Source organism: Cervus elaphus, chromosome 20 (genome assembly GCF_910594005.1).
Source record: "Cervus elaphus chromosome 20, mCerEla1.1, whole genome shotgun sequence".
Classification (NCBI taxonomy): domain Eukaryota; kingdom Metazoa; phylum Chordata; class Mammalia; order Artiodactyla; family Cervidae; genus Cervus; species Cervus elaphus.
Window position 1 is genome coordinate 84,164,207 of NC_057834.1, and position 10,530 is coordinate 84,174,736.

Here is a 10,530-nt window from a genome sequence, read left to right on the forward strand (position 1 = left end):
AAAACAGCTCAAAAAAAGGTTTGCCATGTTAAGGGTCCTCTTTATTACCTCCATTAATGCTGGTAATATTAGAAATACATATTATTTCTGATAATACAGATGCCATAGCAAACCACCAATTTTAAGACTTAATCCAATAAAATTTAATTCGTGACTCACATAACAGTCTAATTCCACTGTCCCTAGCTAGCATGCAACTTTTCACATTTTAATTTAGAGACGAAGCCATATTCATATTGTGGTTCTGCCTTCTCTGAGGTCTTGGAAGAGTTATATTTTAGCCAGACAATGGAGAAAGACAAGAAAAGTCATATACAAGAGAAATTTAAGGGTCAAGTCTGAAAAATATTTCTATCACTGCTTCTTACATGCCACTGACTAGAACTCTAGTTATGTGGGCACACCTAAATGCAAAGGAGAATATAGGAAATGAAGCTGTGTGCCTAAGAAGAAGAGGAAAGAGACTTAGTGAGCAGCTAGCCACATAATGACTTAGTGAGAAGAAGAGTAGATGAAAATCAAAAGTCATAAATTTTAGACTTTGTGGTACTACTAAGCAGTGTATGCTGTAGAGTAAGTTTTTAAACATTTCTGGGCCATAATTTTTGCATAAGTGAAGTCAGTTACATTCTGATTCCGAATGAGAAAAGTAGGAGAATGAATTCATGGAAGCACAATAAAGTTGGAAGAAAAATAAAAATATGGTTGTTATAAAGCAGAAAGTACTATGATAACTGCCTAAATCATATTTTCTCAACCATTTCATTAAGGTATAGATGCCACACAACAAAGTACACATATTTAACAGATATAGTTTAAGATTTGACATATATGTACACTCAAGAAACCTTCATATCAAGATAAACATATAAAAATACTTATGATGAAGGTTAAAGAGGAAAGTGGAAAAGCTGGCTTAAAATTCAACATTCAAAAAACTAAGATCATGGCACCCGGTCCCATCACTTCATGGCAAATTGAAGGGGAAAAAGTGGAAACAGTGACAGACTTTACTTTCTTGGTCTCCAAAATCACTGGGGGGCAGTGACTGCAGCCATGAAATTAAAAGATGCTTCTTGGAAGGAAAGCTGTGACAAACCTAGACATCATATTAAAAAGCAGAGCCGTCAGTTTGCTGACCAAGGTTCATATAATGAAAGTTATGGTTTTCCTGTAGTCATGTATGGATGTAAGAGTTGGACCATAAAGAAGGCTGAGTGCCAAAGAATTGATGCTTTCAAATTGTGGTGTTGGAGAAGATTCTTGAGAGTCCCTTGGATAGCAAGGAGGTCAAACCAGTCAATCCTAAATGAAATCAATACTGAATATTCATTGGAAGAACTGATACTAAAACTGAAACTCCAATACTCTGGCCACCTGATGCCAAGAGCAAACTCACTGGAAAAGAACCTGATCCTGGGCAAGATTGAGGGCAGGAGGAGAAGAGGGCAACAGAGGATGAGGTGCTTGGATGGCATCACCAACTTAATGGACATGTGTTTGAATAAGCTCCAGGAGTTGGTGATGGACAGGGAAGCCTGGCATGCTACAGTCCATGTGGTTGCAAAGAGTCAGACCCAACTGAGTGAGTAAACAACAGCATCCTCAGAAGTTTTCTCCTGCTGCATTTATAATCTCTTACACCCTTCCCATCCATTCCACCATTTCCAGGCAACCACTGATCTAGTATTTGTCACTATAGTTTGCCTTTTCTAGAATTTTGTACAAATAAAGAGATATTCCTTTTATTGATTGACTTCTATCATAATTATTTTGGGATTTTATCCATGTCATTGTATATGTAATTAAAAGTTTCATTTCTTTTGATTGCTGAGTAATATTCCATTGTATGAATACAGCATGATTTTCTTATCCATTTTCCCATTGGTAAATAACTGGATAATTTCCAGGATTTTGTTAGTATAAATAAAACAGCTATGAACACTTGTATATAAATATGTCTATGGACAAATATTTTATTTTACTTCCATAAATACATAGAGGTAAAATGGCTGGATCATATTATCCTTTTTTTTTTTTCTATATTTTCTCCCTTCTATTGGGTTAATTGATCAACTTTTATGATTCCATTAAACCTTTTCTATTGAATTATTATTTATATCTTTAAAATTTTGCTACCATAGTATTTTTCAATAGGCACTCTTAAGCTATCTGAATTTACTTTCAAATAACACACCACTTCAGTTGTAGTGTTAGGATTATATAAGAATATAATCCCAAATTCTCTCTCTTATTCTGTGCACCATTGTCATTTTTTAACATAAACTCTAAACACAAATTATGTTATTAGTATTTTTGATTGAACAGAATATCTCTTAGAGATATTAAGCTAGAAAACATAAATACATGTTAATATATAAATTTCATCTTACCTTAACTTATTCATTTCAAAACTGTTCATTTCTTCTGATTGATATCATGATATCTCCTAAAAAACTTCCTTTAAAATGCTCTGTAGAGTAGGTCTACTAGGAATGAATTCCCTCCATTTTTGTGTGTCTGAGAGAGTATCTATTTCTTCTTCACTTTTAGAGAATGTTTTTGCTGAGCATAGAATTCTGGCTTGACTATTTTTATTTATCTATTTATCTACCTATTTACATTTAGCTGTGTTTCGTCCCCGTTGCTGCACGTGGGCTTCCTCCAGTGACAGTGTGACTTCTCATTGACGTGGCTTTTCCTGTTGCAGAGCACAGGTTTAGACCATGAGCTCCGTGGGTGTAGTGCAAGGCTGCAGTTGCCCATCCTATGTGGGATATTCTCTGACCAAGGATTGAACCTGTGTCCACTGTATTGGTAGCCAGATTCTCAACCACTGGACCACCAGGGAAGTCCTGGTTGACTGGCTTTATTTTTGTTTTCTTTTAGCATTCTAATGATTTTACATATCATCTTGCTTTCATGGTTTTATTCGGAATGAAATTAGGCATGAGCAGGGAGGGGTGACCTAGTTGAAAAAGATTCAAGTTGATCTCCAATTCCACCCAGACACACCCCAGTACAGCCCAGGAGAGTTCACAGACACGCTACAAATAACCACAGGAACTTTTCCAACTCTGACACATATGCCCTTGATGTACAACTCTGTCCTCAAGTGACCTTAGGTAGCCAGGAGCCTAGGAAGTGCTCATAAATATTCTATACATACATACATATGGTTATAACAGCTGAATTATGGGAAAGACATGCACAACAGAGCCTGTTGTTATGTAAGTTACAACTGTTAATCAAAACTGTCAGTCCATGACCACCTAGATGAATATGCAAAAGCCCTGTCTTGAAAACGCTATACTTCATCATTGTGGCACCAGTGACTCTTGGCTTGGCCATCTCTCCGTTTAGGGGTTCTTTCTGTTCTTTCTTCACTAAAGTTGTTTTCACCACAAGTAAAACTTCAGAGTCTTCTTCGTGTTCTTAGCAAGAATGAAGGCCCACAAGGAAGGGTCCTCTTTGACTCTCTCTATCCAGTAACAGTTTCTGATGAGAAATTGACTGTTAATTATTATCTTATTCTTCTGGACATATGTATCTTTTTCTTCTTCCAGTTGCATTCAAGATTATCTTTCTGTTTTCATTTTCAGTGATTTAAATATAAAACTCCCAATTTGGTGTTTTTCTTATTACAATGTTCTTTCCATATCTCTATTTCTCCAAAGTTGAAATGGAGGCTTATCTAGTTATAGAAATCCTTCTTGAGAGTTTTTCTTCTTGCAAAATTTTGCTTTCTTGTCCTCTCATTTTCATTGTTTCTCACCAAAAAAAAAAAAAAAAAACCTGCCTGAGATTCTCTTATTGTTGTTGTTTCTGCATAGATCATTTATCTTGTTATCTGATTGCTATAAATATTTTCATGTTGTCAATCATTTTAAGTCAAAAGATTAATCTGTGTATTGATATAGTTTTTATTTGGGTTTCATTGAGCATCTTTGATCTGTGGATTTGTAGTTTTCATCAAATTTGGAAATTTTGGCCATTATTTCTTCAAATATTTTCTTTTTCCTTTCCTCTTTTCTGTCCTTTGGAATTCCAAATATACATACATTGAATTGCCTGAAGTTGTCTCTCAGCTTCCTAATAATCTATTTTTACAGATGTTTCCTTTAAATCTTTTCCCTCTGTTTTTTTAATTTTAGATAATTTCTGTTGCTAGATCTTAAAGTTAACTATTTTTTTCTGTAATATCTAATCTGCCATTAATCCTATCCAGTGTGTATTTCATCTCAAACACTACTTTTCATCTCCAGAAATTTGTTTTTACTTTTTTATATATATCTTCCATGTCTCTACATAACATTTCCAATATCTTCTCTAGCTTTTTGAATACATAGGGTACAGTTTAACAACTATTTTAATGTCCTTGTCTGCTAATACTAACATCTGTTTCAGAGCTGAGTTGACTTCAACTGATTAATTTTTCTCCTCATTATGGATTTAATTTTCCTGCTTCTTTCCATGCCTATTAATTTGTGGATTGCATGCCAGAAACTGTGAATTATACTTTGTTGGGTGCAGGATATTTTTCTAAAATTCTTGAGCTTTGTTCTGGGATTCAGTTAAGTAACTGGGAAATAGCTTGATCCTTTGGGGTTTGCTTTTAAGATTTGTTAAATTAAAGCAAAATAGTACTTTATATCTAATATTTCCCCTCTACTGAGGCAAGACCCTTCTGAGTATTTAGCCAATTCTGTGAATTACACGATTTTCTAGTATGGCAGGGGAATAAGCTATATTCTTGTCCCAGTGTGAGCTCAGAGTACTGTTGCTTCTAATGCTATCAGGTAGTTTTTTTCTTGGCCTCCAGCAGTTTCCTAATGCATATTTGCTGAGCAGAACTTTGTCGATTACTCAAGGAGGACTCCCTAAAGATATCTAGAGATATTTTTTGTTTGGTTAGTTGCGTTTTGTTCACTTTGGTCTCCCTAGGCTCTCAGACTTTCTCCACAGCTCTGGAAGTCTGCCAGGTACTGCCTGGGTTCTCCCTCCATGTACTGCAATCTGGAAATTCTCTAAAGGCAATAAACTGGGACAATTATAGGACTTATCTCATTTATTTCCCAATTATTGAGGATCACTGTTCTTAATTCTCTAATGTGCAACGTGTTGAAAAGTCTAGTTTAACATATTTTGTCTACTTTCTTTCAAGTGACAGAAAATCCAAAGTCCTTTCATTCCATCCTGATTGAAAGCAACAGTCTTAAAACATATTTGAGTATGCAAATATGCTGAACTTTTCCAGAATACGTACTCATCCAAGGTAAGGAACAGCAGCTGCACTTTGCTGGAGCAGCTGTGAAGAGATACCCCACGTCCAAGGCAAGAGAAACCCGAGTAAGACGGTAGGTGTAGTGAGAGGGCATCAGAGGACAGACACACTAAAACCATAATCACAGAAAACTAGCCAATCTGATCACAAGACCACAGTCTTGTCTAACTCAATGAAACTAAGTCATGCCTTGTGGGGCCACCCAAGACAGTCGGGTCATGGTGGAGAGGTCTGACAGAATGTGGTCCCCTGGAGAAGGGAATGGCAAACCACTTCAGTATTCTTGCCTTGAGAACCCCATGAACAGTATGAGAAGGCAAAATGATAGGATACTGAAAGAGGAATTTCCCAGGTCGGTAGGTGCCCACTATGCTACTGGAGATCATTGGAGAAATAACTCCAGGAAGAATGAAGGGATGGAGCCAAAGCAAAAATAATACCCAGTTGTGGATGGGACTGCTGATAGAAGCAAGTAAAGAGCAATATTGCATAGGAACCTGGAATGTTAGGTCCATGAATCAAGGCAAATTGGAAGTGATCAAACAGGAGATGGCACGAGTGAATGTCCACATTCTAGGAATCAGCAAACTAAAATGGACTGGAATGGGTGAATTTAAGTCAGATGACCATTATATCTACTACTGTGGGCAGGAATCCCTTAGAAGAAATGGAGTAGCCCTCTTAGTCCACAAAAGAGTCCGAAAAGCAGTACTTGGATGCAATCTCAAAAATGACAGAATGATCTCTGTTCATTTCCAAGGCAAACATTTCAATCACAGTAATCCAAGCCTATGCCCCAACCAGTAACACTGAAGAATCTGAAGTTGAACAGTTCTATGAAGACCTAAAACATCTTTTAAAACTAATATCCAAAAAATATGTCCTTTTCATTATAGGGGACTGGAATGCAAAAGGAGGAAGTCAAGAAACACCTGGAGTAGCAGGCAAATTTGGTCTTAGAGTACAGAATAAAGTAGGGCAAAGGCTAATAGAGTTTTGCCAAGAAAGTGCACTGGTCATAGCAAACACTCTCTTCCAACAACACAAGAGAAGACTCTACACATGGACAGCACCAGATGGTCGACACCAAAATCAGATTGATTATACTCTTTGCAGCCAAAGATGGAGAAGCTCTATACAGTCAGCAAAAAACAAGACCGGGAGCTGACTGTGGCTCAGATCATGAACTCCTTATTGCCAAATTCAGACTTAAACTGAAGAAAGTAGGGAAAACCACTAGACCATTCAGGTATGACCTAAATCAAATCCCTTATGACAATACAGTGGTAGTTAGAAATTGATTTAAGGGACTAGATCTGATAGACAGAGAGCCTGATGAATTATGGATGGAGGTTCATGACATTGTACAGGAGACAAGGATCAAGACCATCCCCATGGAAAAGAGATGCAAAAAGGCAAAATGGTTGTCTGAGGAGGCCTTATAAATAGCTGTGAAAAGAAGAAAAGCAAAAAAGCAAAGGAGAAAATGAAAGATATTCCCATTTGAATGGAGAGTTCCAAAGATAAACAAGGAGAGATAAGAAAGTCTTCCTCAGTGATAAGTGCAAAGAAATAGAGGAAGACAAAAGATTGGGAAAGACTAGAGATCTCTTCAAGAAAATTACAGATACCAAGGGAACATTTCATGCAAAGATGGGCTCAATAAAGGACAGAAATGTATGGACCTAACAGAAGCAGAAGATATTAAGAAGAGGTGGCAAGAATACAGAGAAGAACTGTACAAAAATGATCTTCAAGACCCAGATAATCACAATGGTGTGATCACTCACCTAGAGCCAGACATCCTCGAATGTGAAGTCAAGTGGGCCTTAGAAAGCATTACTACCAACAAAGCTAGTGGATGTGATGGAATTCCAGTTGAGCTATTTCAAATCCTGAAAGATGATGCTGTGAAAGTGCTGCACTCAATATGCCAGCAAATTTGGAAAACTCAGCAGTGGCCACAGGACTAGAAAAGCTCAGTTTTCATTCCAATCCCTAAGAAAGGCAATGCCAAAGAATGCTCAAACTACCACACAATTGCACTCATCTCACATGCTAGCAAAGTAATGCTCAAAATTCTCCAAGCCAGGCTTCAGCAATATGTGAACTGTGAACTCCCAGATGTTCAAACCGGTTTTAGAAAAGGCAGAGGAACCAGAGATCAAATTGCAAACATCTGCTGGATCATCGAAAAAGCAAGAGAGTTCCAGAAAAACATCTATTTCTGCTTTATTGACTATTCCAAAGCCTTCGACTGTGTGGATCACAATATACTGTGGAAAATTCTGAAAGATGGGAATACCAGACCACCTGACCTGCCTCTTGAGAAACCTGTATGCAGGTCAGGAAGCAACAGTTAGAACTGGACATGGAACAACAGACCGGTTCCAGATAGGAAAAGGAGCACGTCAAGGCTGTATATTGTCACCGTGCTTATATAACTTATATGCAGAGTACATCATGAGAAATGCTGAGCTGGAGGAAGCACAAGCTGGAATCAAGATTGCCGGGAGAAATATCAATAACCTCAGGTATGCAGATGACACCACCCTTATGGCAGAAAGTGAAGAGGAACTAAAAAACCTCTTGATGAAAGTGAAAGAGGAGAGTGAAAAAGTTCGCTTAAAGCTCAACATTCAGGAAACTAAGATCATGGCATCTGGTCCTATCACCTCATGGGAAATAGATGGGGAGACATGGAAACAGTGTCAGACTTTATTTTTTTGGGCTCCAAAATCACTGAAGATGGTGACCGCAGCCATGAAATTAAAAGACTCTTACTCCTTGGAAGTAAAGTTATGATCAACCTAGATAGCACTTTACAAAGCAGAGACATTACTTTGCCAAAAAAGGTCCGTCTAGTCAAGGCTATGGTTTTTCCAGTGGTCATGTATGGATGTGAGAGTTGGACTGTGAAGGAAGCTGAGTGCCGAAAAATTGATGCTTTTGAACTGTTGTTGGAGAAGACTCTTGAGCATCCCTTGGACTGCAAGGAGATCCAGCCAGTCCATCCTAAAGGAGATCAGTCCTGGGTGTTCATTGGAAGGACTGATGCTGAAGCTGAAACTCCAATCCTTTGGCCACCTCATGCAAAGAGTTGACTCATTGGAAAAGACCCTGATGCTGGGAGGGATTTGGGGGCAGGAGGAGAAGGGGACGACAGAGGATGAGATGGCTGGATGGCATCACCGACTCGATGGGAATGAGTTTGAGTAAACTCCGGGAGTTGGTGATGGACAGGGAGGCCTGGCGTGCTGCGATTCATGGGGTCGCAAAGAGTCAGACGACTGAGCGACTGAACTGAACTGACTGAATCTTTTCATTAGAAATGCCCATAACATAAAGGACTCATGATGAAATGATTACATGCTATACATTTAATATCTATATCAGATATTTTATTTTGTTTTGTTTCTACCCTGCTTTCTCTTTTCCCCATGATATTACACCAAAAGTCCTTTGGAGAATCTACCTTCGTGACTAGTGCATGTGATTTATTTGGGGCTCCATTCCTAGTTCAGGTAATTAAGAAGTAGTATTGCCATTTTTTTATTTTCATGTCATAAGTTATGTGAAGAAAATTTTCTCATGCTTAACAAATGTTTGTATTTTCTTTTTGGTGAACTGTCACTTCTTATTCCAGGTCCATTTTTTCTTTTGGATTGTTTGTCCCTCTCTTAACAATTTCTATAAGCTACCTATGTAGTTCAGAGATTGGCTCATTTGTCTCAGATACTGATTGCATTGATCAGTTGTTTACTCATTGAGTTTTATCCTTGCTTATGATATTTATTTTTTACTTAGAAAATGATCTTTATTTTTATACATTAAATCTTTTCTTTTTTGACTTCTAGATTTTTAATCATGAGTAGGCATTTCCTAATTTTATAAAGAATTTTCCCAATGTCCCCTTTTAGTACTTTTATTATTTTATTTATATGGCCTCTTAAAAACCAGTTCCTAAAATTTGTTAAAATCTCTCCCAAATATTTCAGCAACAATGACTTATTTCTGAATTCTACCAGCATTGACTAATCCACATCATTTATTATAAATATTTGCTTTCTTAATATTATGGCAATATGTCTGTCTATATGTATGGCAGTATTAAGGCTTTCTTGGTACATATTATATTGTGGCATTTCATATCTCTTATAGTTCCTAAATAATAAGCTCAGTGATAACACAGGTCACAAATTTTCTTCTTTATGTCCGCAAAGTCTTAGTACAATGCTGAACATAGACCACAACCTGACAAATGGTATGTTGGTGCCAAAGTAAAAAGGAAGTAATGTGTTCATCACTTTATTAAATCCTCAGCATGCTTTTTTAAGTAGTATTCTTCTAGTAATTGCTCAAGTTATATTAAAAACTACTGACTATGTGCATAATATTAAATTCAATGTATGTAATCTTTGTGCTGTAATAATAATCTGAAAAATTTTAATAGTACATAAACATGATTTACATGGCATGCATAGAATGATAAGTACATATTTTCTAATAACAGTACTCCTGTCAAAATTCAACGTTTTTTTCTAAACTTTACAATGTTTTACATGGTAACTTTTTCTATGATTATATTCTCATTTCTTCAGGTCATATAACCTGATCTCATTTGATGCCTATGATTTAAAAATCATTTTTCCTCATATTTCCTAAAATCTTGATTTTCTGAATATTATATATTTTCAATAAGTTATGTAATTATTCTGAATCTTTTTACCTACTTGTGTTTGCAAATCATAAGATCTTTGTTCAAAACTCAAAAATTAAGAAAAAAAAAAGAAAAAACAAAAAACTAAACTAAAATGCCTAGTACAGAGCCTGGCATATAGCTAGTTTTCATAAAATGGTATACCATCATCATTATTATGATTGTCTCTATCATCTTCACTCTGAGTATTTTTCTTTTAATCTTTTTTATCCTCTGTTACACACATGTGATTTCTTTCCTTTTTTAAAGAAAATCTTTCTTCTTTCTTTGCTTTCTTTTTAATGTGCTAACCTAGTCCAATCTTCACGTCACTCTTTTACTCTGAGTATAGCCTGTACTTTATTAGACATCTTAAAATATTTGGAAACATGATGTGCTTTACTTACCTGTGTAGTTTTAACTTTTTTCCCCTGTATTAGGTAGGCATCATTTAAAAGAGTCACAACTGATGAGCCTTGAGTCCCCAAATGCAAGAAGTATAATTCTCTTTTCCTCTACCACCATGTATCCCTTCTCTTCCATATTC

At 36.5% G+C, this 10,530-nt stretch overlaps 1 long non-coding RNA gene across 1 annotated transcript in view; it reads right to left on the bottom strand.

Annotated features, from left to right (window-relative positions):
* Positions 1 to 2,696, bottom strand: part of LOC122677436 — a 91,792-nt gene extending 89,096 nt beyond the window's left edge. The window contains exon 1 of the long non-coding RNA XR_006335783.1: positions 2,623 to 2,696. This is a non-coding gene — a long non-coding RNA (uncharacterized LOC122677436). The remainder of the gene's footprint in view (positions 1 to 2,622) is intronic.
* Between the last annotated feature and the right edge of the window lie 7,834 nt (positions 2,697 to 10,530).